General features: G+C 41.0%; 2 long non-coding RNA genes across 2 annotated transcripts; both read left to right on the forward strand.

Annotated features, from left to right (window-relative positions):
- Nucleotides 1-7236: 7236 nt before the first annotated feature.
- LOC132772601 (uncharacterized) lies at nucleotides 7237-11309 on the forward strand. Its single transcript, XR_009631230.2, has 3 exons — nucleotides 7237-7364; nucleotides 10695-10835; nucleotides 11105-11309. It is a non-coding gene; the product is annotated as an uncharacterized lncRNA (long non-coding RNA).
- Nucleotides 11310-14214: 2905 nt separating this feature from the next.
- LOC132772600 (uncharacterized) lies at nucleotides 14215-20082 on the forward strand. The gene is made up of 4 exons (XR_009631229.2): nucleotides 14215-14362; nucleotides 15755-15898; nucleotides 18845-18986; nucleotides 19996-20082. It is a non-coding gene; the product is annotated as an uncharacterized lncRNA (long non-coding RNA).
- The last annotated feature ends 4085 nt before the right edge of the window (nucleotides 20083-24167 follow it).

Raw genomic sequence — 24167 nt, forward strand, 5'->3', positions numbered from 1 at the left:
TTTAGAGATTCATGGAAGTGGCTAGACATGATGATGATGGTGGTGGTGATGATGATATTGATATTGATGATTCCCCGCTGTATATTAAGGATGGTGTCGGCGAGAGCATTCCATAGTTACTATGCCACAACTGAGAAGGCCCTATCTCATATCCTAATACAGTCACTAGTGGGAAACAGAGGAGTCATCCACCACCACTCCACCCCTTAATCCTTTGATAGACACACATGGAAAGTGGCAAAATAACTGTTAATATATAAAAACTGTGAGTCCAAGCAAAAGAATCTTCAACTGGTGCAGTATGCAAAAAGTGCAAAAAATATAATGTTTAGATAAATTTATCTTATAATAGTAACAACGGCCCATACTCATAAGATAATGAAGTTCTCATTGACTCTGGAAAAGTCACTGGACAAAAGTAATATTAGAAACTTGTCCCAAAATCTGTTGTAAACATCCCAACATGCTAACAACCCACTCAACTTTTGGTAGAGATATTATCTCCTTCTTTTTCTATGCTTATAATGGTTTCAGTAGTGCTGTAGCTTGTGCAGCTATGGCAATGGGACATTGTTTGCACGAGACAATAACCGCATTGCGTGTCATGTAGGCAATACTGGATTCATGCATAAGATTTTAGGGCCTTGGGGCCTACTAAATAGAAATAAAAACAAACCTAATAGAATAATTTCCCCCTAGAATCATAGAATCATAGAATCAAAGAGTTGGAAGAGACTTCATGGGCCATCCAGTCCAACCCCCTGCCAAGAAGCAGGGATATTGCATTCAAATCACCCCTGACAGATGGCCATCCAGCTTCTGTTTAAAAGCTTCCAAAGAAGGAGCCTCCACCACGTTCCGGGGCAGAGAGTTCCACTGCTGAACCGCTCTCACAGTCAATCTTAAACATAATCAATAGTGGGAAGGTAATGGTGCTCCTTGCAGTCATGCCGGCCATGTGACCTAGGAGGTGTCTATGGACAACGCCAGCTCTTCAGCTTAGAAATGGAGATGAGCACTACACCCCAGAGTCGGACACGTCTGGACTTAATGTCAGGGGAAACCTTAACGTTTACCTTAATCTTAAACATAATATAGTTCAGGGCCAAAGTATATCTTAATCCAGTCATATTTATGATGTGGACAATAGGATTGCTAACTTTTCTTGTGTTGTTATGCGAGGTTTCTTATAGATGATCCTTCATGCTCCCAGCAAAGCACAAAAGCAAAACATACAAAAAGCAACAAAACAATTAAAAAACACCACCACATTCCATTTTTAAATAAGGTCCCCATCTATTAAGGCAGCTTAGTTAATGTTTGCCTTAAGATAGCTCATTGTATCGCTGATATTTGAAAAACAGCTAGGTTTTATATCACATACAGAAATGTACAGGTAGTTTATTAAGGGTGTGCGTTTTTTGTTAGTACTTAAAATTTGGGTCAAATTCGTTAAATTCATACAATATCCAATATGTGGGCGTGGTCCGCACCAAAAATTTAAGAATGGAAGCTTACCCCATATTTTTGTAAATCTCGGAAGGCTCCCAAAGTCAGTTTCATATTCAGCGCAAGGAAGCAAAGCAGAGCAAAGTCAAAAAGGCCCCCTTAGTGCTTTGCATTCCCTCTGTAAATTAATGGAGTCTCAGCATTAGGAGCAGGGAGAAAAAGGGAGCAGTGTTTTCTGGGAACAGCCTTATGGGCCCTCTCCTAAACTACATTTCCCAGAATGCAGTGCACTGCTTAGTATCACAGAGATTTGCCCCTCCATAGCCAGACAGAGTTCCAATAAATTATGATATTTATTATAGCACATAATAATGTAATCATCCACACATTTAACACAGTTTTCGGCACAAAAATAAAGTTGCTGGAGTAGAACTACTACTTTCAAAGTAAGGACCACACAATTAAACAGGAAATAACACTTTCAAACTATTATTATTATTATTATTATTATTATTATTATTATTATTATTATGAGGCTGGATGGCCATCTGTCAGGGGAGCTCTGATGGTTTCTACACTATGGTTTTTGTTCCTGGGTTATAAATGTCATTTCCTAATTGGTTCTATCATGAAAACATGGTAAATGTTTATTAAACAGCAAAATCTTTGTCTTTGCATGAGGGACATGGTGTTATAACACATTTTGCTATCCAGTCCACCAACTTTTGAATCCATCGTCCACCGATTTAACACAGTGTTTGGCACCAAAACAAAGTTCCTGGAGTAGAACTACTACTTTCAAAGTAAGGACTACACAATTAAACAGGAAATAATACTTTCAAACTAGGAACATATTTTCATTATTATTTTTAAAGTTGTTTGTAAAAACTTTGGAAATTCCCCCCAAATTTGTGGTAAATGTGTCTTACCATTGTAGCAGGTTTCACCGCAATAGCTGTAAAAATGAGGGAGAAAGGAACCCCTGAACTTTCCCCAATTATAGTAATAGGTAAAGGTTTTCTCCTGGCATTAAGTCCAGTTGTATTCGGCTGGGCGTTGGTGCTCATCTCTATTTCTAAGATGAAGAGCCAGCGTTGTCTGAAGATACCTCAAAGATCATGTTGCCGGATGACTGCATGGCGTGCCGTTACCTTCCCGCCGGCATGGTACTTATTGATCTACTCACATTTGCATTTTTCGAACTTCTAGGTTGGCAGAAGCTGGGGCTAACAGTGGGAGCTCACCCCACTTCTCGGATTTGAAATGCTGACCTTTTCGTCAGCAAGTTCAGCAGCTCAGTGGTTTAACCCACTGCGCCACTGGGGGCCCATAGTAATTATATGCAATTACTGTAACAAAATAGTAATTATTTTGTTTTGCTCTTGTTATAGTAATGATTTTTTTCACTAACAATACTTTAGAAACACTTTAGAAATGAAACGCCAGTGCCCCCCCCCCCAGTTTTGTAATGACTTTTGAACCATTTTTGTAAAGGATCGCACATACCTATGTACAAAAATAATCAGGTTTGCCTTATATGGCCCTATAGTTGATGTAGCAGTAAAATGGCAAGCAGAAATAGATTACAAAAACAGCGCTACAATATATCAGCTTCCTGTCTAAAGCATGGTTGCATCCTGACATTGCAAACCCAACCAAACCAGATTTTTCTAGTTCAAAGCAGATCTAAGTAGGTCTTCATACCTCACCTGTTTGAGAAACACCAAGAAGAACAATGCAGTAATGAGAACTCCTTGAACTGAACTCTGGGAAAGAATGAAGGTAGCTTGGAAAGGAAAGCTATATTGAGCAATTTTGGAAAATCTGTTTAAAAGGATGCAGCAGAGCCTTATCAACCACGCTACCACACACAAAATTGTATAATTTCAAAAGCCCCATTTGTTTTAGCCTGTTCAGATTTCCCCAGTCTTCTCCAGGAGTTGTTTAGAATCAAAGATCAGACATGTCTGGACTAGGACCTCTCAAACCATTTACTAAACAACTGAAAAGAATGCAATCTGATTTCAAAGCTGTAAGGGGCTTGATCAAATACAGTTTATGAGAAGCCAAAACTAGCCATTCTTGAAGTTGAGGGCTAAACATTTTGTTGCATAAAGAGCCTGTTCCTAGGCACATGGCAAATCTCACCTGGACTTGTTATTTGCATTTTGTTTCACATGTGCTGCTGATCCAGTGACATTATGAAGAAGGATGAGCCAACTTGACCTACATCCTCTGATTACAACAGGCTTGTTTGAACAAACCACCACTTATACCAGTATGCAAGGGTGATGGGTGATGTCCAAAACTTAATATCACGTTCCTGGTTGGGGTGTGTTTATTATGGTGAAATAAAGAAGGAACCAAAGTCTGTCATGAATTCTGGTTCTGCTTTTTTTTTTTTTTTTTTTGGGGGGGGGGGGAGGAATCTTTAACAAACTTGACACTTGATTGCATCTTGTCCAAGCATCCTTGGGCAAACCTGGCAGTTGATTGTTTCTTGCCCAAGCAACTTCACAGTTATATTTAATTGAACTATTTCCTCAGATTCAGTTCTATACACCAAGGATTTTAAGTCTAGCTTTCCATGAAAACTAGAAGCCGAAATCAGTGTCATGAGGACCCCTTATAGCTTCCTTCTTTTCAGTCCCTTCGTTCTTTGGGTGGTGCTGCCCCTGCAAGTCTTAAGAGAAAGCTACAAAAATATTTCTGTCTCTGTTTTCATTTTTCTCAACAACAAAAAAAAACCTTGTGATAATAGCCACCAGGCAAGGTCCGGGCTCTGCATCCTTAGTTGGTTATGATGGAGAACACAGAAGTGTAATCACATAAATTAATGAATAAAAGCACACCTGTTCCTCTAGAGTTAGATAATACATGTATTGGAACACTTGAGAGGGATTTGCCTAGCTGTGATACCTGGATCATATCATAAGCCTCCTACTCAGAAGAGAGATGGAAAGCATATTTGAAAATGTATTTTAATGGTCCAAAGTGTTTCTTAAGAATCACTATTCCTTCAAAAGGTCTTACTTTTGACCAGAAGTGCTGCAGAATCCGAAGAGGCACGAATGAAGAGTGAAAGGGAGAAACTTGCCAAGAGGAAGGTGCATCAAGCCAACCCTGACTGGGAGCACCTTTCATCTGGAAACCAGTGTCTTCACTGCAGGAAAACATGTGGATCAAAAATAGGGCTCCACAGCTATCTATGAACCCACCGCCAAGACACCAGACTTGGAGGACCATCATCCTTGGTCCACGAGGGATTGCCTAAGTAAGTAAGTAAGTAAGTAAGTAAGTAAGTGAGTAAGTAAGTAAAGTAATGTTGAGGAACATTGGAACAAACTGAAGACCTCCATCATCACAGCCTGCGAATAAACCATTGAATATCAAACTAAGAAACAGCAAGATTGGTTTGACGAAAATGACCAAGAGATCCAACAGTTAATTGATAAGAAAAGAAAAGCCTTCCAAACATGGCAGGGAGACACCAACTGCGCCGCTAAGAAAAAGATCTATGCTAGTGCGAAAGCTGAGTTCCAAAGAAGGACCAGAGAACTCAAGAACCTCTGGTGGACAAAGAAAGTTGAAGAAATCCAACACTTTGCAGATACCCATGATGCTCAGGGATTTTTTAAGTCCCAAAGGTCATCTACAGACCAAGAAATCATGGCATACATTCTCTACGCTCATCAGATGGAACCAAACTTTAAAAGGACAACCCTGTACTGACAAGAATCATTACAGTTCATAGCTTAATTTGTTCAAAATTCACAATAGTTTAGCTTTTGTACAGAAAAGAATGTTTTTTATGTCAGAAACTACATTTTATGTGCCAAAACATTACTTTCTACACAGCAATAGTATTATTGGCAGAGAAAATAAATGGTGTCCCTGGACAAAAAAAAATCAGCAACTACAGAATTCAACAACTACAGAACTCAACTCAACTTTTTGTTGAGTTCCAGGGCCAGAGAAGCAGATGGCAGAAATAGAAGAACGGCCTGCCTCAGGGGAGTGTGCTTGCTCCATCAATGTTCAACATTTACATAAATGACCAGCCACTGCCAAAAGGGGCAGAGAGCTTCATCTATGCTGATGATTGTGCCATTACTGCTCAAGCAGGGAGCTTTGAGATGGTTGAACAGAAGCTCTCCGAAGCTCTAGGTGCTCTTACTGCCTATTACAGGGAAAACCAGCTGATCCCTAATCCATCTAAAACACAGACATGTGCTTTTCACCTCAAGAACAGACAAGCATCCCGAGCTTTGAGGATTACCTGGGAAGGAATCCTACTGGAGCACTGCAGTGAACCCAAATACCTGGGAGTCACTCTGGACCGTGCTCTGACCTACAAGAAGCACTGCCTGGATATCAAGCAAGAAGTGGGTGCTAGAAACAATATCATACAAAAGCTGACTGGCACAACCTGGGGATCACAACCAGATACAGTGAAGACATCTTCCCTTGCGCTATGCTACTCTGCTGCTGAGTATGCATGCCCAGTGTGAAACACATCTCACCACGCTAAAACAGTGGATGCGGCTCTTAATGAGACATGCTGCATTATCATGGGGTGTCTGCGCCCTACACCACTGGAGAAACTACACTGTCTAGCTGGTATTGCACCACTTGTTGGCTCATGGGCAGTTTGTATCCATGAAGACTCCAAGATCTTTTTCACATGGCCTGTTGCCAACCTAGGCATAATCCACCACATATCTGTTTGGGGTCCAAGAGCATTCATTCCATAGTGTAAATGCACCAAGAGAAGGTTATGGACCTTGGGAAACTATAACCCCCAGGACTGCCCAGCATGGAGACATGGCATTCTAATAATAACAATAATCCTTCTCTCCCAGCCTTTCCATGCAACACAAGGCACAGACATATCATGGAAGGGAAGGGAAGGACCCAGAATGGCTATTTTTAAAAGAAATTGTTCTGGCAAAGTAAAAACTCAGTGAGCAGAAGGTAGTGCTTTCCATAACACAGGTACTTTTGGCTCCTCCCACAATTTCCCCTCCCAAAAATGTGGAAACATGTCATTTTAAACCTGGGAGCATCAAATGCCATCACATTAGAGAACTGGCCAAGCATCCAGATCACTTCACCACCACCTTCTGAAATGTTTGAAAAGAATGCTGGCCCTCACACTTGAAATATCCCACACTTCTCCTTGCTAAAATTCATTTTGTTAGTTTTGGCCCAGCTCTCTAATTGATTGAGGTTCTGGAGTATTAGATATTCCTCCTAATCTGGTGCAATCTGCAAACTTGATAAGCATGCCCTCTAACCTTCATTAATAAAGATGTTGAACAGAACTGGGCCCAGGACAAAACCCTGTGGCACTCCACTAGTCACTTCTTTCCAGGATGAAGATGAACCATTGGTCAACATCATTTGGGTTTGGTCACCTAACCAATTACAAATCCACCTAACAGTAATGTTATCTAGCCCACACTTTACTAGTTTGTTTGCAAGAAGATTACGGGAACCTTGTCAAAAGTCTCCCTGAAATTAAAATGTGCTACATCCACAGCATTCCCTGCATCTACCAAGCTTGTGACCTTAGAAAAAAAGAGATAAGATTAGTCTGGCATGACTTGTTTTTGAGAGAATCTTTCCTGGTATTGATGCCAGGCTGACTAGATGACTTTATAGGTCACACCTAGCCTATGAAATATTACAAAACATAACTCACTAAGCAAGATGCATCAGTTGTGATATAATGATAATGATTATGATGATTATCATCATTGCCTCAGACCCATCAATATAAATAATACTCAGTTCTCAGTGCTTGTACCTGGATCTTGCTACAACCATGAAGTCATTAGGTACCTTCCTTCTTTTGAGCCTTCTTGTCATTTCGTTGGAAATGACACATGCATCTGGCAAGAAAATCCCAAAAGGTAATTCTATTTTACTAATCTATTCTGCTTTGGCCAGAGCTTATCTGGAATACTGTGTCCAGTTCTGATTATCCCAATTCAAGAGAGATATTAACAAGCTGGAACATGAGGAAGTTGAACAAAAAGGTAAAGGGTCTAGAAAACATGCTCTATGAGGACTGGCTAAAGGAGCTGAGAATGCTTAGTCTGGAGAGGAGAATGTTAACAGGTGGCATGATGTTTAAATATTTGAAATAATGCAATATTAAGGCAAGATATTTCTGTTTTATTGACTATTCTAAAGCCTTTGACTGTGTGGTCATAATAAATTGTGACAAGTTCTTGATGGTATGGGGATACCAAGCCAACTTGTCTGTCTCCTGAGAAATCTGTACAACGACCAAGTAGCAACAGTAAGAACTGAATATGGAACAACAGACTGGTTCAAGGTTGGGAAAGGCATATGGCAGGGTTGTATGCTCTCACCCAACCTATTTGACTTGTATGCAGAACACATGTGATGTGCGGGGTTTGCCAAATGCAAGGCTGGGGTTAAAATTGCTGGAAGAAACATTAACAACCTTAGATATGCAGATGATACCACTTTTATAGCCAAAAGTGAGGAGGAGCTGAGGAGCCTTCTAATCAAGGTGAAAGAAGAAAGTGCAAAAACTGGGTTGCAGTTAAACATAAAAAACCAAGATTATGGCAACCGGGCTGATTGATAATTGTCAAATAGAGGGAGAAAACGTGGAGGCAGTGACAGACTTTGCATTTCTAGATGCAAAGTTTATTGCAGACGCAGACTGCAGCAAGGAAATCAGAAGACATTTCCTTCTTGGGAGAAGAGCAATGACCAATCTCAATAAAATAGTGAAGAGTAGAGACAACACACTGGCAAAGAAGATACGCATTGTTAAAGCAATGGTATTCCCCTTAGTAACCTACAGGTATAAGAGCTGGACCATAAGGAAGGCTGAGCGAAGGAAGATAGATGCTTTTGAACTGTGATGTTGGAGGAAAATTCTCAGAGTGTCTTGGACTGCAAGAAGAACCAACCAGTCCATACTTCAGGAAATAAAGCCTGACTGCTCATTGGAGGGAAGCATATTAGAGGCAAAGATGAAGTACCGTATATTCTGGTGTATAAGACTACTTTTTAACCCAAGAAAATCTTCTCAGAAGTCAGGGGTCATCTTATATGTGAGAGTAGCCTTATACACGGGAGTTGTCTTATACGCTGGAGTAGCCTTATGCATGGGAGTCATCTTGTATGCGGAAGTAGTCTTATACACCAGGAGTCGTCTTATAGAGCAAGTGCTGAAACTTCCAATCTGGCTTGGAGAATCTGTGGTTGCTGCATATTGTGGGGGGAGCTCAAAAATGGCAGTGGCCATGTCCCTGCCGTATGCAGTGACTGTATGAAAGCATTAAGGGCGACGCTGTACAAGTATGGTAGAAGAAAATCCATTCATCAGGATTCATGGACTTAATGTGGTCCCGATGGTGAGGTGAAGGGTCGCCTCACTGGGAAGGTGTAAGTGAAGAGCAGAGCAAGCTGCAGGTGTCCGGGGCACCCAGGGTATGGAAAAAAGAGATAGAGTGGCTCTGGGCTCAGAAAAACACAACTCTTTTACCTGTCTGGCCCACCCTTGCATCCTGTTACCGTACCTCCTCCTCTGCCTCTCAGATCTCACTCCTGAAGACTGCAGTGAAGTGGTGCAGGTGCGCATGTGTGAGATCTGAGAGGCAGAGAAGGAGGTACAGTAATAGGAAAATCACCATATTGAAATCAAATCTGATGCTTTTAAAAATTTTATTTGGTGTGTGTTGGAAGAGGGGTAGTCTTATACGGCGAATATATCCCAAACTATATCCCATATTTTAACTGGAAAAGTTGGGGGTCGTCTTATACACCCAGTCGTCTTATATGCCGGAATATACGGTACTTGGCCACATCATGAGAAGACATGAAAGCTTGGAGAAGGCAATGATGCTGGGGAAAATCAAAGGAGAAAGGAAGAGGGGCTGACCAAAGGCAAGATGGATGAATGGTATCCTTGAAGTCATTAGCTTGACTCTGAGGGAGCTGGGGATGGTGACAGCCAACAGGGAGCTCTCTCATGGGCTGGTCCATGAGGTTACAAAGAGTCAGAAGTGACTGAATGAATAAACAACAACAAAACAAGGCAGGAAGGAAGACGTTCTATTGCTTAAGAGAGTTAGTCACAGAGCAATGGGTCAAACTGCAGAAAAAGATATTCTAGCTAAACATTAGGAAGCACTTTCTGATTCTAAGAGCTATTCAAAAGTAGAAGATGTGGCCTTCGAGTGTGATGGAGATCTTTCAAGATGTTTAAACAAAGGCCATGTGGAAGGAATGCATTTATTGTATATTCCTGCTTGGAGAATGTGTGTATGTAGATCGGCTGGTCCTTGTCATCTCTTCCAATGATTCTATGATCTAGTTAATATGTGTCTTGTCTTAGTTCAGTTCACTGTGGCATCCTTGTTTGACACATATTTGGTGGAATCACATACAAAATCTGCAGCTGGTTAAGTACAGACATACATTTGACTTTGTTTTTTGTGTCTTGTCATATTATGTGGTTTGTATAGCAGAAAAATGTTAAACAGAAAGATCTATAAATCAGATCTACAGTATATTGGTTTCCTGTTCAAAAAGTGATTGGACCTTCCATTACAATCTGAACCAAACAGATTTTTCTAGCTCAAAGCTAATAGATATTGACATTTTACATATTTGTGAAACTCCAGTAAGAATACAATAGCAGTGAGAACACACTGAACTGAACCCTAGTGAAAAGCTTGTAGGTGGCTAGAAATGAAAAGCTAACTTTCAAATGGCAGTCACAATGAGAGCAAAAACTAGGGCAGAAATTGTTGAAAAGGGATTGCTAGTCTTCCTACAACCCAATGGGGTTAGGAAATCAGAAGGCAGACTTACCCCATCTTCATTTACAAACCACAATCTAAATATTAATCAATAAGATATGGCTCAGATACCTCATAAGAATAGAATGCGTTCTTGAATCTAGATGTCAAATCCGAACACAATATTTTAATCAACAGAGTACACTAGTTATGAGCACACTTCAAAAAAAGCAGGATTTGGGGAAAAGATTTGGCTACTTGAAGCTGGTTGTGGTGATTTAGTTATTATACATTGTAATTTTAAGACTTTTGGCTTTTTAAGTTGGCTGAAGCATTGAATGAAAGGGAATATAAATATGTAAACAATGTAAAATATAACATAATTTAGTTTTTAAAAATCATATTGCTTACTTTTGAGATTCCACTATGTTATATTATGTTTTTTTCTATTTGCAGAAAAGCCTGGAATTTGTCCAATAGACAGCTGCAAATGCACCGGGCCTCAGCCTAATAAATGCATGAATGATCATATTTGTGAAGGAAAAAAGAAGTGTTGTTACTCTTGTTGTGCAATGCGCTGTGTGAACCCAGCATAAGGTACTTTGGGGAGACATGTGGTACAGTAATTGTTGTATTCCATAAACTTCATTTTTGTGCCTGTCACAAACTATGTCTCTATGAAATATCCACTATAGCAAAATGTGCTGCAGGATGTCCTGCAAAAACAGTTTTGGCTGTTTAATAAACATTTTCCATGTTCTTATTATAGACCCAATTAGGAAATGGCATTTATAATCCTAGAACAAAACTTGTGTTACATAGTGTAATTGCAAGAAAGTAATAATGTTTTTAAATTTTATTTACAGAATTCCTCTTCATCATCATCATACAGTTGCTGCATACCAGATGCATAACAGCAACTAGCCATGGCTTGTTATTTTTATGAAGACTGAACCAAAAGTGAAATATTTTGGAGATAACCAGGATTTTTGTGTGTGTGTGCTATTCCACCCAAATTCTTCCCTTATTCAAGCATGGTCTAATTCTATCTAATAAACATTTTCAAAAGAACTTAGTTGTCTCTCGTAAATAGATCTTCCTTTTGCTTGACTTTTACAGAGTTACAATATAAAAGTTGTGAAATGGAAATGAGAAAGGAAATAAGAAAAGAAACTGTGGGTAGACAACATCAGGAATCAAAAATTATTCTGGAGAAAATGTAGGTCTCACCATGGTTTCAATCAAGTTTGTGCTCAATATGACCTGTCCATCCTTTACAGAATTCATTTGAGATCCTTCCTCTGTCCTGAAATTAGTCTCCCTGTCCTTCAAAACTCACTAGTGTCTGTCACAATCTTCCTTTCTCCCAACTTATCACACATATGAATGCTCATTCCCATCCTCCCTTTGCATATCCATGCTCACCCTCTTTTTTTTCTGGCCACCTAACCCTGCCTTTGTATCCATTGTGGTTTTACTGAGGACTTGTAGAAATTATGGCTTTTCTAAAGTCTATCTCAAAAGGCTGTTCCATACTGTCTGGGAGAGGGGAAGGATTTACTTTTTTTAAAAAACCCAGAGGTGCTTAGATCTTAGGGCACTTCCAGACAACCCTTTATCTCAGGAGCATCCACATTTTAAAAACGTGGATGTTCCTGTGCACATTTTCTGGAGTGGGTGTCCTGGCAGAACATCTGAAGACCCTCACTCCCTTGCCCACAAGTAAAATAAACTTACCCAGTCTTCATTACAGTCTTCCCAAAACTCTCCTTGTGCATAGAAATGATGCGCCAGAAGAGGGGGGGGGGAATCGGGAAGTCTAATGGAGGCTGGGTATGTTTTCCTTACTTTTGAAGTAAGGTTTGGGTGCTATTGGGGGGGGGGGGGTTCCCACAGTTCTCTGGACTAAAGAGTTGGATGCAGTCACACTTCAACAAGAGGATTTTTTTTCATGTCAGGAGCGAATTGAGAAACTGCAAACCACTTCTGGCGTGAAAGAATTGGCTGGCTGCAAGGATGTTGCCCAGGGGATGGCCGGATGTTTGATGTTTTACCATCCTTGTGGGAAGCTTTCTAATGTCCCTACATGGGAGTTGGAGCTGATAGAGGGAGCTTAACCAGCTCTCCCCAGATTTGAACCTGTGACCTGTCGGTCAGCAGTCCTGCCAGCACAAGGGTTTAACCCATTGCACCACCGGGGGCAGAATGACAAAAAAAAAAACAAAACCCTGTGATTCTGGATATGGGATGCGCAACCTGTATTAAGTAATAAATTTCAAGATTTCTCCTTGAAAAAAAGATATTTTCATACCTAACAAGTCTATCAACTAATTAAGCAACATATTGGTGATATAGTGTCTCATAGAAGTAGGGTGCCAGGTAAATCTTCTCCATCTTCCTTTCTCCACTGACTGTGGGCTTCGATTCTAGGTTCCTGTAAAGACTGAAAGCCACAGCAAGAGGGGGACATGAAGACACTTATGAACTTGCTCTTTGTGCTCAACATAATTCTTTGGGTATGAGAACAAAATGTGACTGCCTCCACTTTCCTTTTCTTCAAGGTTTCAGGGCAACAGTCACAAGACAAGGTCCAACTTCTGCATCCTGAAAATAAAGTAAAATAAAAATAATCACACAACTTGGAATTCATTTCCATAAAGTATTATGATGGTTAGTCATTATAATTAGACATATTTACAGAAATAATTTGATTACAAATTATTGTTAATCAACAGAATTCTTAGATTACATAGTGGTATGCTGTCTCTAAGAATGCAGATTCTGTTGATTATTTATAACCAATAAATAAACTGTTATGTGTCATTATAATGCAGAACCATCACCACAACTTATGGAAATGAATTCTAAGATGTGTGACATGCCCTACTTTTTAACCATGGTGGTCCATGCCCTAAAATAAAACTCATTTGCTAACTGGAGGGAGGGATATTAGAGGCAAATTGAAGTACTTTGGCCACATAATGAGGAGACAGGAAAGCTTGGAGAAAATAATGATACTGGGAGAAATGGAAGGAAAAAAGACGAGGGACTGACCAAGGACAAGATGGATGAATAAATCAATACATCCTTAAAGTGACTGGCTTGATCTTGACGGAGCTGGGGTGGTGACGGCAGAAAGGGAGCTCTGACATGGGCTGGTCCATGAGGTCACAAAGAGTTGGAAGCGACTGAATGAATAAACAACAACAATATGATGGCTGGTATCCACATCTTCTAGTTGCTTGAAGAAAATCCCACTTAGCTAAGTAAGGATGACAGAGTGTCAAGGAAGATGAAGATGTGATTTCCATTGCTTTCTTCTTTAAAACAACTTGGTAAAAACTTAGCTATGGGATCAAGCCTTTGAGATAGTGCATTAAGGTAATAACAGGAAACCTTCTGGTATGGCTGGTTTGAGATGGTTTTAGCAATTTGATTTTAAAGTGGATACAACTGATTTTAATGTTTGTGTATATTTATAGTTTGATTTATTCCAACATTGAATGTTTGCCATATATATGTTGTGCTCCATCCTGAGTCCCCTTTGGGGTTAGAAAGGCGGAATATAAATGCTTTAGATAAATAAATAAACAACCTAGAACAGTGGTTCTCAACCTGTGGTCCCCAGATGTTTTGGCCTTCAACTCCCAGAAATCCTAACAGCTGGTAAACTGCCTAGGATTTCTGGGAGTTGTAGGCCAAAACACCTGGGTACCCACAGGTTGAGAACCAGCAACCTAGAACTTAGTATCACATTCCTAGATGGTGTGTGCTCATGGTGAAAGAAAGCGTCTATTGTCAGGCTTGCATGAAATAATAACTTCCTTGTTTCTACCATGTGAAGGGAATTTTTACAAACTTACAAAATATAGTTTTTGCTTAAGCAGCCTTGGGCAAGAATGAGAGTTGATTGCTTCTTGCCCAATCACTTCATTTTTGCATTTAAGCAAACTCTCATGGAATCCATGTCCAGTATCTGCCTCAGCTTCGGATCTGCACACCAAAGATTTTAAGTCTAGTTTTCCAATAAGACTAAAATCCAGCATCAGAGAGAATCATGAAGATCCTTTGTAGCTTCCTTCTTTTGAGTAGTTTAGCTCTTTGGGTGGAGCTGTCACTAGCAAGTAAGTACAAAATGTTTTTGTCTCCTTTTTCATTTTTCTCAAGAATTTGTGGTAGCAACCAGGAGCCAGTCTTTGCATCCTTAATTGTTTTGAAAGAAAACAAGTGAAGTCCAGTCACAATTCAATTGACACAATTCAAGGAATAAAAGTAGGTGCAGTACTGCTGAGATAGGAAATTTATATATAAGTGCACCTAAGAGAGATTTGCCTAATTTGATGCCTCAGTCAAATCATGAACTCCTACTCAGAATAGGGATGGCAATAATAGAATGATGATGATGATGATGCTTTATTTATATCCCATCCCCTCTCCCCAAGGCAATTCGAGGCGGCTGAAAATATATATATTTTAATGATCCTAAAAGTGTTTCTTGTGTATTAGGAATCCTTCACAAAGAGACTCCTGGGTGAGCTGAACAGTTTTTTAAGTTCACAGCTTAATTTGGCATCCCTTTGCCAAATGTTGCACTTAGGAAAATAAGAACCAACCTAAATAAATCTCAAAATAGAATTAAAATGAAATTATAGGGGCCCTGACCCATCCCTGGGTGTCCAGGCTGAAAAAAAATCTTCCAGGCATAGGCACATTTAAAGTGAAATGGAAATGAAAACTCAGGTAAGGTAATGGTCTGACATGCCATATGAAGCAAGCATGGTGTTGGAAAGTCCAATCTGTTGGTAATGCATGGCCTACATTGGAGAAAATTTCCTTGTCATTCCAGTTCTCCTAAACAATAAAACAGTGGCCCTTTAAATGCTGCCTGCTATATCTTCATGGGAGCCCCCGGTGGCACAGTGGGTTAAACCACTGAGCTGCTCAACTTGCCATAGGTTTGAATCCAGGGAGTGGTGTGAGCTTCTGCTGTCAGCCCCAGCCTCTGCCAACCTAGCAGTTCAAAAACATGCAAATGTGAGTAGATCAATAGGTACCGCTCCGGCGGGAAGGTAACGGTGTTCCATGCAGTCATGCTGGCCACATGACCTTGGAGGTGTCTATGGACAGCACTGGCTCTTCGGCTTAGAAATGGAGATGAGCACCAATCCGCAAAGTCAGGCACGACTGGACTTAATGTCAGGGGAAAACTTTTACATATATCTTCATGGTGAAAAGGAGTAATGTTTTTTAGAAGAAGCAACTTAAGGCCGTTTCAAATTATACATTTATAGCACTTGATGTCGCATTGACTGCTTCAAAGCCCAGGATTCCATAGAATGCAGCCACAACAGTTCAAATGGAGGTGTCATAATCTTTTTTTCATAAAACATTGAATGAAGGACGTAAATATTTATGCAAAATAAAAATATATCATCTATTACTGTGTTGAATAAGAAGTGTCCATATTATTTAATTGTGAGATCCCACTATACTACCTTATGGGTTTTTTCTATTAGCAGGCAAGCCCGGACTTTGTCCATTTGATCGTTGCAAATGCATTGGTCGTGAACTCGATCAGTGCATGAATGATTTTTCTTGCAAAGGAGAAGAGAAGTGCTGTCACTCTTGTTGTGCAAAGCGCTGTGTGCCACCAGAAAAAGGTACTCTGAAGACTCTTTGGTGTGTGTGGGGGGGATTGGGGGGGATCAGCATGGTATATTAGTTTGAGTGCTGGATTAGGACAGTGGGAAGAAAGACTTGTAATGCCCACTTGGCTATAGAAACACATGGGATGATCTCAGACAAATTACAGTATTTCAACCTTAGAAGAAGGCAATGGGAAACACCCTTTGAACAAATCTTGCCAAGAAAATCCTGAAATGGGTTCTCCATAAGTGTGCCGTCGCACCTGGGGGCTATAGCTCTTAGTGAAAGAGGCATGGACGTGACATCTTTCCCCAGGGGATTACTTCTTGCCCTCCTATAGGAAACTGGAACTCCCAAAAACCCAAAACACTGTAAATAACTCAAAATAAGATTTATTGTTCACAAAGAGTTATTTCTTTAAAGAAGTGAGCTGGAAGCTTTAGAGGGGTGAAGGAAAATATACGTTACAGTCTCAGTCCTGGGTCCAAGGAGTTTGAAGCTGAGAAACCTTTCCAAGTTTCCTCTTTCCTCAATGGCTGCAAATGCCAGAGCAATCCATAACCCCAGTTCAAATGGCCTATGTTTGAAGATTCGGGATCTTCCTCTGGTGCCAAAAGAACCGGTTTGAAGGTGCTTGAGACTTCCAACGTCGTTCAGGTTGGTCTGAACATGAAGCATAAGACTCAAGGGTAAGAACCTCAGAATTGGTGCTGAGAGGTAATTTAATCAGGGTCTTTTATTTATTTATTTATTTATTTATTTGATGCACTTATTAACCGCCATTCTCAGCCCTTAAGGGCGACTCATGGCGGTGTACAGTACACATAAAAGACAATTACAAAAAAGCCAGTTTCAACAACATATAAACTAACCAACACTTACAGACAACACTAAAAATCCGCTTCGTCTCATAGTGGAATCATAACCAATCTCATATTCCTTGTTCCATTCCAGTTCTCTTTACCGTAATGTTTAGCACTTAATTAAATGCCCTCTCGAACAGCCATGTCTTAAGGCTTTTTCGAAAGGACATGAGGGAGGGCGCCTGTCTGATGTGTGCAGGGAGAGTGTTCCACAGCCGGGGGGCCACCACCGAGAAGGCCCTCTCCCTCGTTCCCGCCAGCCGTGCCTGTGAGGCAGGCGGGATCGAGAGAAGGGCCTCCCCAGATGATCTCAAGGTCCTCGTGGGCTCGTAGGCCAAGATGCCGTCCAAAAGGTATTTTGGGCCAGAACCGTTTAGGGCTTTGTAGGCCAAAACCAGCACCTTGAATTGGGTCCGGTAGCAAATCGGCAGCCAGTGGAGCTGGGACAACAAGGGCGTTGTGTGCTCCCTGCCACCCGCTCCAGTTAGTAACATGGCTGCCGCGCGCTGAACCAGCTGAAGCTTCCGGGCCGTCTTCAAGGGCAGCCCCACGTAGAGAGCGTTGCAGTAATCCAGGCGGGATGTGACAAGAGCGTGTACCACCGTGGCCAAGTCAGACTTCCCGAGATACGGGCGCAGCTGGCGCACGAGCCTGAGCTGTGCAAATGCTCCCCTGGTCACCGCTGAAACCTGGGGATCCAGGCTCAACGATGAGTCCAGGGTCACACCCAAGCTGCGAACCTGCGCCTTCAAGGGGAGTGCGACCCCGTCCAGCACAGGCTGTAACCCTATACCCCGTTCGGCCTTGCGACTGACCAGGAGTACCTCTGTCTTGTCTGGATTTAATTTCAGTTTGTTTGCCCTCATCCAGACCGTTACAGCGGCCAGGCACCGGTTCAGGACCTCGACAGCCTCCTTAGTAGCAGGTGGGAAGGAGTGACAGAGTTGGACATCATCTGCGTACAGATGACACCGCACCCCGAAACTCCGGATGATCTCACCCAGCGGCTTCATGTAGATATTAAACAGCATGGGGGACAGTATGGAATCCTGTGGCACCCCACAAGTCAAAGGTTGTGGTGCGGAACAGGAGTCCCCCAATAACACCTTCTGGGTGCGGCCCTCCAGAAATGACTGGAGCCACTGCAAAGCAGTGCCCCCGAGACCCATTTCCGCAAGGCGCCCCAGAAGGATACCGTGGTCGACGGTATCGAAGGCCGCTGAGAGGTCCAGGAGCACCAACAGGGACATACTCCCCCTGTCTAGCTCCCGGCGCAGATCATCCACTAAGGCCACCAAGACCGTCTCGGTACCATGCCCCGGTCTGAAACCAGACTGTGCCGGATTCAGATAATCCGTGTCTCTCAAGAATACCTGGAGTTGTGAGGCCACCACGCTTTCCATGACTTTGCCCAAAAAGGGGAGATTTTAGAGTCAAGTCTCTTACTCATGTCCATCTGATAGAAACTCTGATGGCAGAATGAAAAAGGGAAGCACTCCCCTCCTCCAGGAAGAGGTGGAGCCAAACAATACTGATTGACAGCTATAAATAACCAATCAATCCAACTATACATAAGCAGGGTAAAAAGGAAGGATTAAGCATGATACAACAGTTCAAATCTTGCAACTAACAGTTCTACACATAGGTGGCGCCACTCACGCAGTCACAATAAGGTCCAAAATGACTCAAAGGTACTTACCTGGTCTTGCATAGGTCACAAGATATTGCTTCATGAGTTATTTTCTATACAATGCAAAAGTACTTACAATTAGAATGCATGTACAAAAGCTAATTGTATCAAGACAAGTACATGACAAATCCCAAGTACCAAAGAATGAGCTGACACCTGCCTTGATTTTTATTACCTAGAATATGATTCATTTATAGAATCTGGAAAGTCCATAAATAGCAATTAGGCTTTCATTGATGATAAGATGGGTCATTGAAAGTGCCTATGTCTGAAAACTGATCTCTTCTTCATGACAAATTAATAGTTCAATTTATTTTTTTAAAAGAGTTTTTGGGCATTAATGGAATAACAATATAATGAGCATTACAAATCTATTTCTGTATTGTTATTATTGTTCTCTATTACAGTGAGACCTGGAAAATGTCCTATTGACCTCATTAAATGTGTCAAGAAAGAAGAGGATCAATGCAAATACGACTCTCAGTGCCCTAAACCACAAAAGTGCTGCTATAATTTCTGTGCTCATCGTTGTGTGAATCCTGTGTAAAGGTAAATAAGCAAAAAACTGGTAAACTTCACATTCTGTAACATTTTTAGTGTTGGCTGAGGAATACTTTAGGAGATTTGGCAGTGTATGGGTCAAGGAAAAGGTTGGAATGCATGTGCAGACAGACATACACCAGCAGCACTTCCTGAATTATTCACAGAACAGGATTTTGTGTTGAGCTTTCATGAAATAATTCCACCACAGTGGCTGCAGGATGAATTGGGCAGGAAAGGCAGAAATGTAATAGTTGGTTGAAACAGTTGGTTGGAATTTGCATAGTTTTTCAGTATGGGAAATCAATAATTAACGGTATCAGTGTCCATCTAATCATGGAAGCTAACCATGATAAACCCTGTCTAATAATTGGATAGGAGACCACCACCAAATGCCAGGTGATGTAAGCTGGGTTTTCTTAAACTTATTCCACTCATGACCCCTTTCTGCATGGGTTTCCCCCCCCCCCTGCAAACTGGGTATATAAGTATATAAGGTAGATATAAAAATCAAACATTGACTAATAATCAGTCACTCTTTGCAATTCTTGCTAAGCAGACTGATTTTCCTTTTTATTGAGTACGGCTGAAGCATTTTCTGTAGAGTTCACTGCAAACACTGCATGTTGTTACTACCAGATTCATGTAAACATTCAAACCACCACTGGGTGATGTCAGAAACCTTTTCTTGCTGCCAATTTTTCCTGACCCCCATTGACTCCATTTGGGGTCAGAACCCATCATTTGAGAAGCAGTGCAGTAGACTATATTTGAGAGTAAGGAACTGGCAAAACCATCTCTGAGCATTCCTTGCCCTGTGAAATCCGTGGGGCCTCCACACACACACATGTTCACAAATGTGTTTTAAACATTTCATGCAAAACAGTCTATTTTTGTCTAACTCAGATTTGAATACTAATGAAATCAGAAGCCAAAAGTATAAGTGTGAACTGTTTCTAGAATCTGTGTAAGATGTTGCTAAAATGATTGCTTGATATCTTTTTTTCCCTTTTTTCAGAGCAAATCTTGATGGTCTGTGATATTGTGTCTTGAAAACAACTCCCGCCCTCCCTCTTTTGGCTTCAAGAAAAAATCAGGCATAATTCTAAAATAAACGTTGTTTATGCAGAAGGAATAGTAGTGTGTCTGTTTACTGAGTTATATTGTTTCCTTGCTCCCTATTCAAGTTCAGTGCATGACTGATATTCCAGGAATGAGAACCATTAAGCAGAAATCAACCTGTACTATCCAGGTTCACAATCTACTTATGTACACTGGTATGCAGTGAAGCCAGTAAAATGAAATACATGTAATCCTTCACATTTTCAGGTTTGATTTTTAAAAATTATTTATTTGTAGATTTGATGAAAATGTTCTCTTTGGGAATCTCTAGGGCCCCTTCTATACTGACATAGAAATCCAGATCATCCACTTTGAATTGGATTATATGGCAGTGTAGGCTCATATAATCCAGTTCAAAGCAGATAATGTGGATTATCTTCATTGATAATCTGGATTATATGGCATTGTAGAAGGGACCTGAGGCTTCCAATATAATTCTATGCTCAGTTTCCATTGGACATTGACATAGGCCCCTTCTACTCTGCCATATAATCCAGATTATCAACGCAGATAATCCACATTATCTACTTTGAACTGAATTATATAAATCTACACTGCATGTACTCCAATTGAAAGCATATAATCTGAATTTTATATGGCAGTGTAGATGAGGCATTAGAGCTGAACTGGAGGACCTGAGGTTTTCTCTAGGCCCTTCTACACTGCCATATAAAATCCAGATTATCTGTTTTAAACTGGATTGCATGGCAGTGTAGAATCATATAATCCAGTTCAAAGCAGATAATATGCATTATTTGCATTGATAATCTGAATTATAAGGCAGTATAAAAGGGGGTCTCAGATAAAAAACGTATTATTCATTTTCATAGAAGTCTGAAATGCTAGAAAATTTGGAGAATTTGTTGTATTTTAAAATGTAAAAGCACAGGATGGGAAATAAACTTTATGAATTGCAGCTCCAATTAGCTAAATTGAATGAGCAAGAAGCTTCAGCTGATATGTTGTTCAGGGTCCAGAAATTGATAGAGGGGTAGTAGAAGAAAAAAGGACAACAACAGAGAGTCTTCCAGTGCATGAAAGCAGTAACTGAGAGACCTTTCCAAAATCTCTCTCAGTTACCCTGATTCTGGGGGTTGTAATGCAAACAAAAAGTTACTGTCACATGTTCTGCTTAAAGATAAATTCAATTACTCATGAGCCAGCAAGTGAACAGATAGCAAGTGCCCAGAGAGGAGATGCCACAAATACAGCTACCTAAATCCCTTTGATGTTTTCACCTGCAGGAATTTTTTTGGAATAAATGCATCCTGTCATCCTCGTCAACAAGTGCCAAATATTAGCAGAGTACCAATTTCCCATTTTCTTGATAAGGCTAACAAATAACAGAAAGCTCTCATAGTTCAGCTGAGTTTGCTTGCTATAATAAGTTGCTATTATTATAGGCATTCCATAGTTCCAAGAATCAGAATACTGTGAATGCTCATCCCAAACCTGACATTGCATTCCCACGGCACGAGTCCAGTGTCTTAGAAATTTCACTCAGCCCTATCAAGGACCAATCTCAGCCAAGGTCATTATGACCCATGGCCATTATGTCCCATAATTGAAGAGATTCAAACAGGTGTTTATGATCTTAGACTGTTAAAACAATAGTGCACTGCTTACAAAGGTAATAATGGCAATGGGAGGGGAAAGCAACTGTTTCCATTGTATGTAATCTCTTAGAATTAAGGCACTCTGGGGGAAATGGTTTGGAAAATTGCCTGACCCATGACGCAGGTGGATATCTGAGTCAAAGGTAAATGTTTGAACCTGCTATGTAAGGTTACTAAACCTGGTTGAGTAAATTCCTGAAGGCCTTCAATGACATCTAGGATTTCTATGAAGCTGCCATTTTCTTTAAATTGAATTGTTTGTCTCAAAGGTCTCATACATTTCAGACATATAATATTTCTGCTTCCTTTCTAAAAAATGATTGAATCCTGACAATCTCAGCCAAGCCAGTTTTTACTAGTTCTAAGCAAGTCTAGTAGGTCTTCAAACCATAGCTGCTTAAGAAGCACCAGGAAGAACTTTGAAGAATGCTGAAGAAAAAAAGGACTCTACCACCCAAAAAAGGGTGAAGCACATGAACAACTCTGAGTGGCCTAAGATCTATTTATAATACATTTATAATAGGTTCAGATTAAGAGTGCAAGCCGAGCATCAGTCATGAGGCAGATATGGTTCTTCAGATAACTCTGGGACATGCCCACACTGACCATTTAGGCTAGTGTGTGTGAAAATCAGCCCTCACAGGGCTGATCTGGCTTAACCCGAGATAAGTTAGTCTGAGTTAAGTTAACTTGGGGGAAAGCTTGAATCCTGGCCCAGGAGTTAGACTTTCCCCCAAGCTAGGAACAGTCAAGGCAACTGGAACTAGCAGCAGCTGTCTTGACCAGGCATCCTCAAACCGCAGCCCTCCAGCTGTTTGGGCCTCCAACTCCCACAAGCTTGTTCAATTGTCAGGAATTCTGGGAGCTGAAGGCCCAAACAGCTGGAGGGCCGCAGTTTGAGGATGCCTTGACTTGACTGTCAACCCGCATTCACCAGGTTCATTCCCTCTCTCCATGTTGCAGCATTTGCTAGCCACAGCCACAGCATCCCACCTACTTCCTCATGGTCACTCTGTGTGATGTCAGACAGAGCACCTGTTCAGTGAGTGGGATGGGAGATGAGATACCTCCCTCCCAGCTTCCTTAGTGACTCTGGCTGGCGTCACCCAAAGAGCTGAAGGCCCTGGTAGGTAGATGTTGAGACTGGCAACAGTCACAACGTGGGGGTCAGGGGAGAACTTGTGAAGCCACACTATGTTTGGGAAGTCAGGATTCTCTGTTGCCTGCAAGGTGGTTCAGGGGGTCCCAAGTGGGCCACTAAGCAGCCCATTTTGACTTCTCAGATGCCTGGTTGGGTCCACTTCTATAGTCAGTATAGAAGGGTCCTTACATTTCCCTTGCTACAAATGCTGTAGCAGAAAACAAATGAGGGATATTTTACACTGCAGCCAGCTAGCTTTCCAGGGAGATACCAGTGTCATTTCTTATGAACCCTATGAATTCTACAATTGAAATTGAACCTGTGGGACCATTCAGAACAATGTATTTCAATTCCCTTTGCCAGGGTGCTGTAAGATATGTCCATGATCATCCTGTCCACAATGCCTTGCAGTAAGGAAGGACCACTCATTGAAGAATTTGGAGCTTAGGAATGGGGAAAAAGGGAGGAGGGGGAGATCATGGGAACAGTAGATATGGAGCATGGAGAAGGAGGTAAGTGAGAATGATGGTATGAAGGGAAAGAAAGTATGAGTCTAAAGGAGTCATTAGCAAAAGGGGCCTTTGTTTTACCAATGAGCCTGGTATTATCTACCTCTGGAATGATGTTTGGAATGTTGTGTATCTGCTTTCTTTTCAAGCATGCATACATTCAAATTTCTTTGTCTTCCATATATGGAAAGGTCTGCCCATGATTTAAAAATTAACCAATTATGTCTGTGTTTCTTATCAAAGAAAAGCAAAACTTAAAGTCAGTATGAAATGTCTGTAGCTGCATCACAAAGGGGTTTGTGAGTAATTTATCAGATGTACCAGACTCCTGGCCCCAGTTGTAATAAACTGTGTTTTTTCTACTCTCAAGAAAGATTTCTTGATTGGTTCTTGGACAAAGTACCCCTTAAAGTTCGTGCACATGTGTACCTTTTTGTACTGTCCCTGAGTGAATGAACCCCAATATTATTGTATTACATAGAGGCAGGATGTGTGTGTGTGTGTGTGTGGCGGACTGATGCGTGACATCCACCACACAGGAGATAGTAGAATGCTTTCTTAAGGAGCACGGAAGGGATGCACTATGTAAAATATACAGATAGAATCAAAAGCAAAGGACTGTGTTGAGTAATAGACTTTCCTGTTTCCTCCTGGGGAAACTGTTTTCACAACTAACTAGCCTATTAAGCAAGTTCATGGAGGCATTGTGTTTATAAATAGGGCACCAAGTACATATTCCTCATCCTCATCTTGTGTGCTGTGCTGACAGAAGGCTTAAATTCCAGCTTTCTGTAAAGAACAA

Source organism: Anolis sagrei, chromosome 4, assembly GCF_037176765.1.
Source record: "Anolis sagrei isolate rAnoSag1 chromosome 4, rAnoSag1.mat, whole genome shotgun sequence".
Taxonomy (NCBI): Eukaryota; Metazoa; Chordata; class Lepidosauria; order Squamata; family Dactyloidae; genus Anolis; species Anolis sagrei.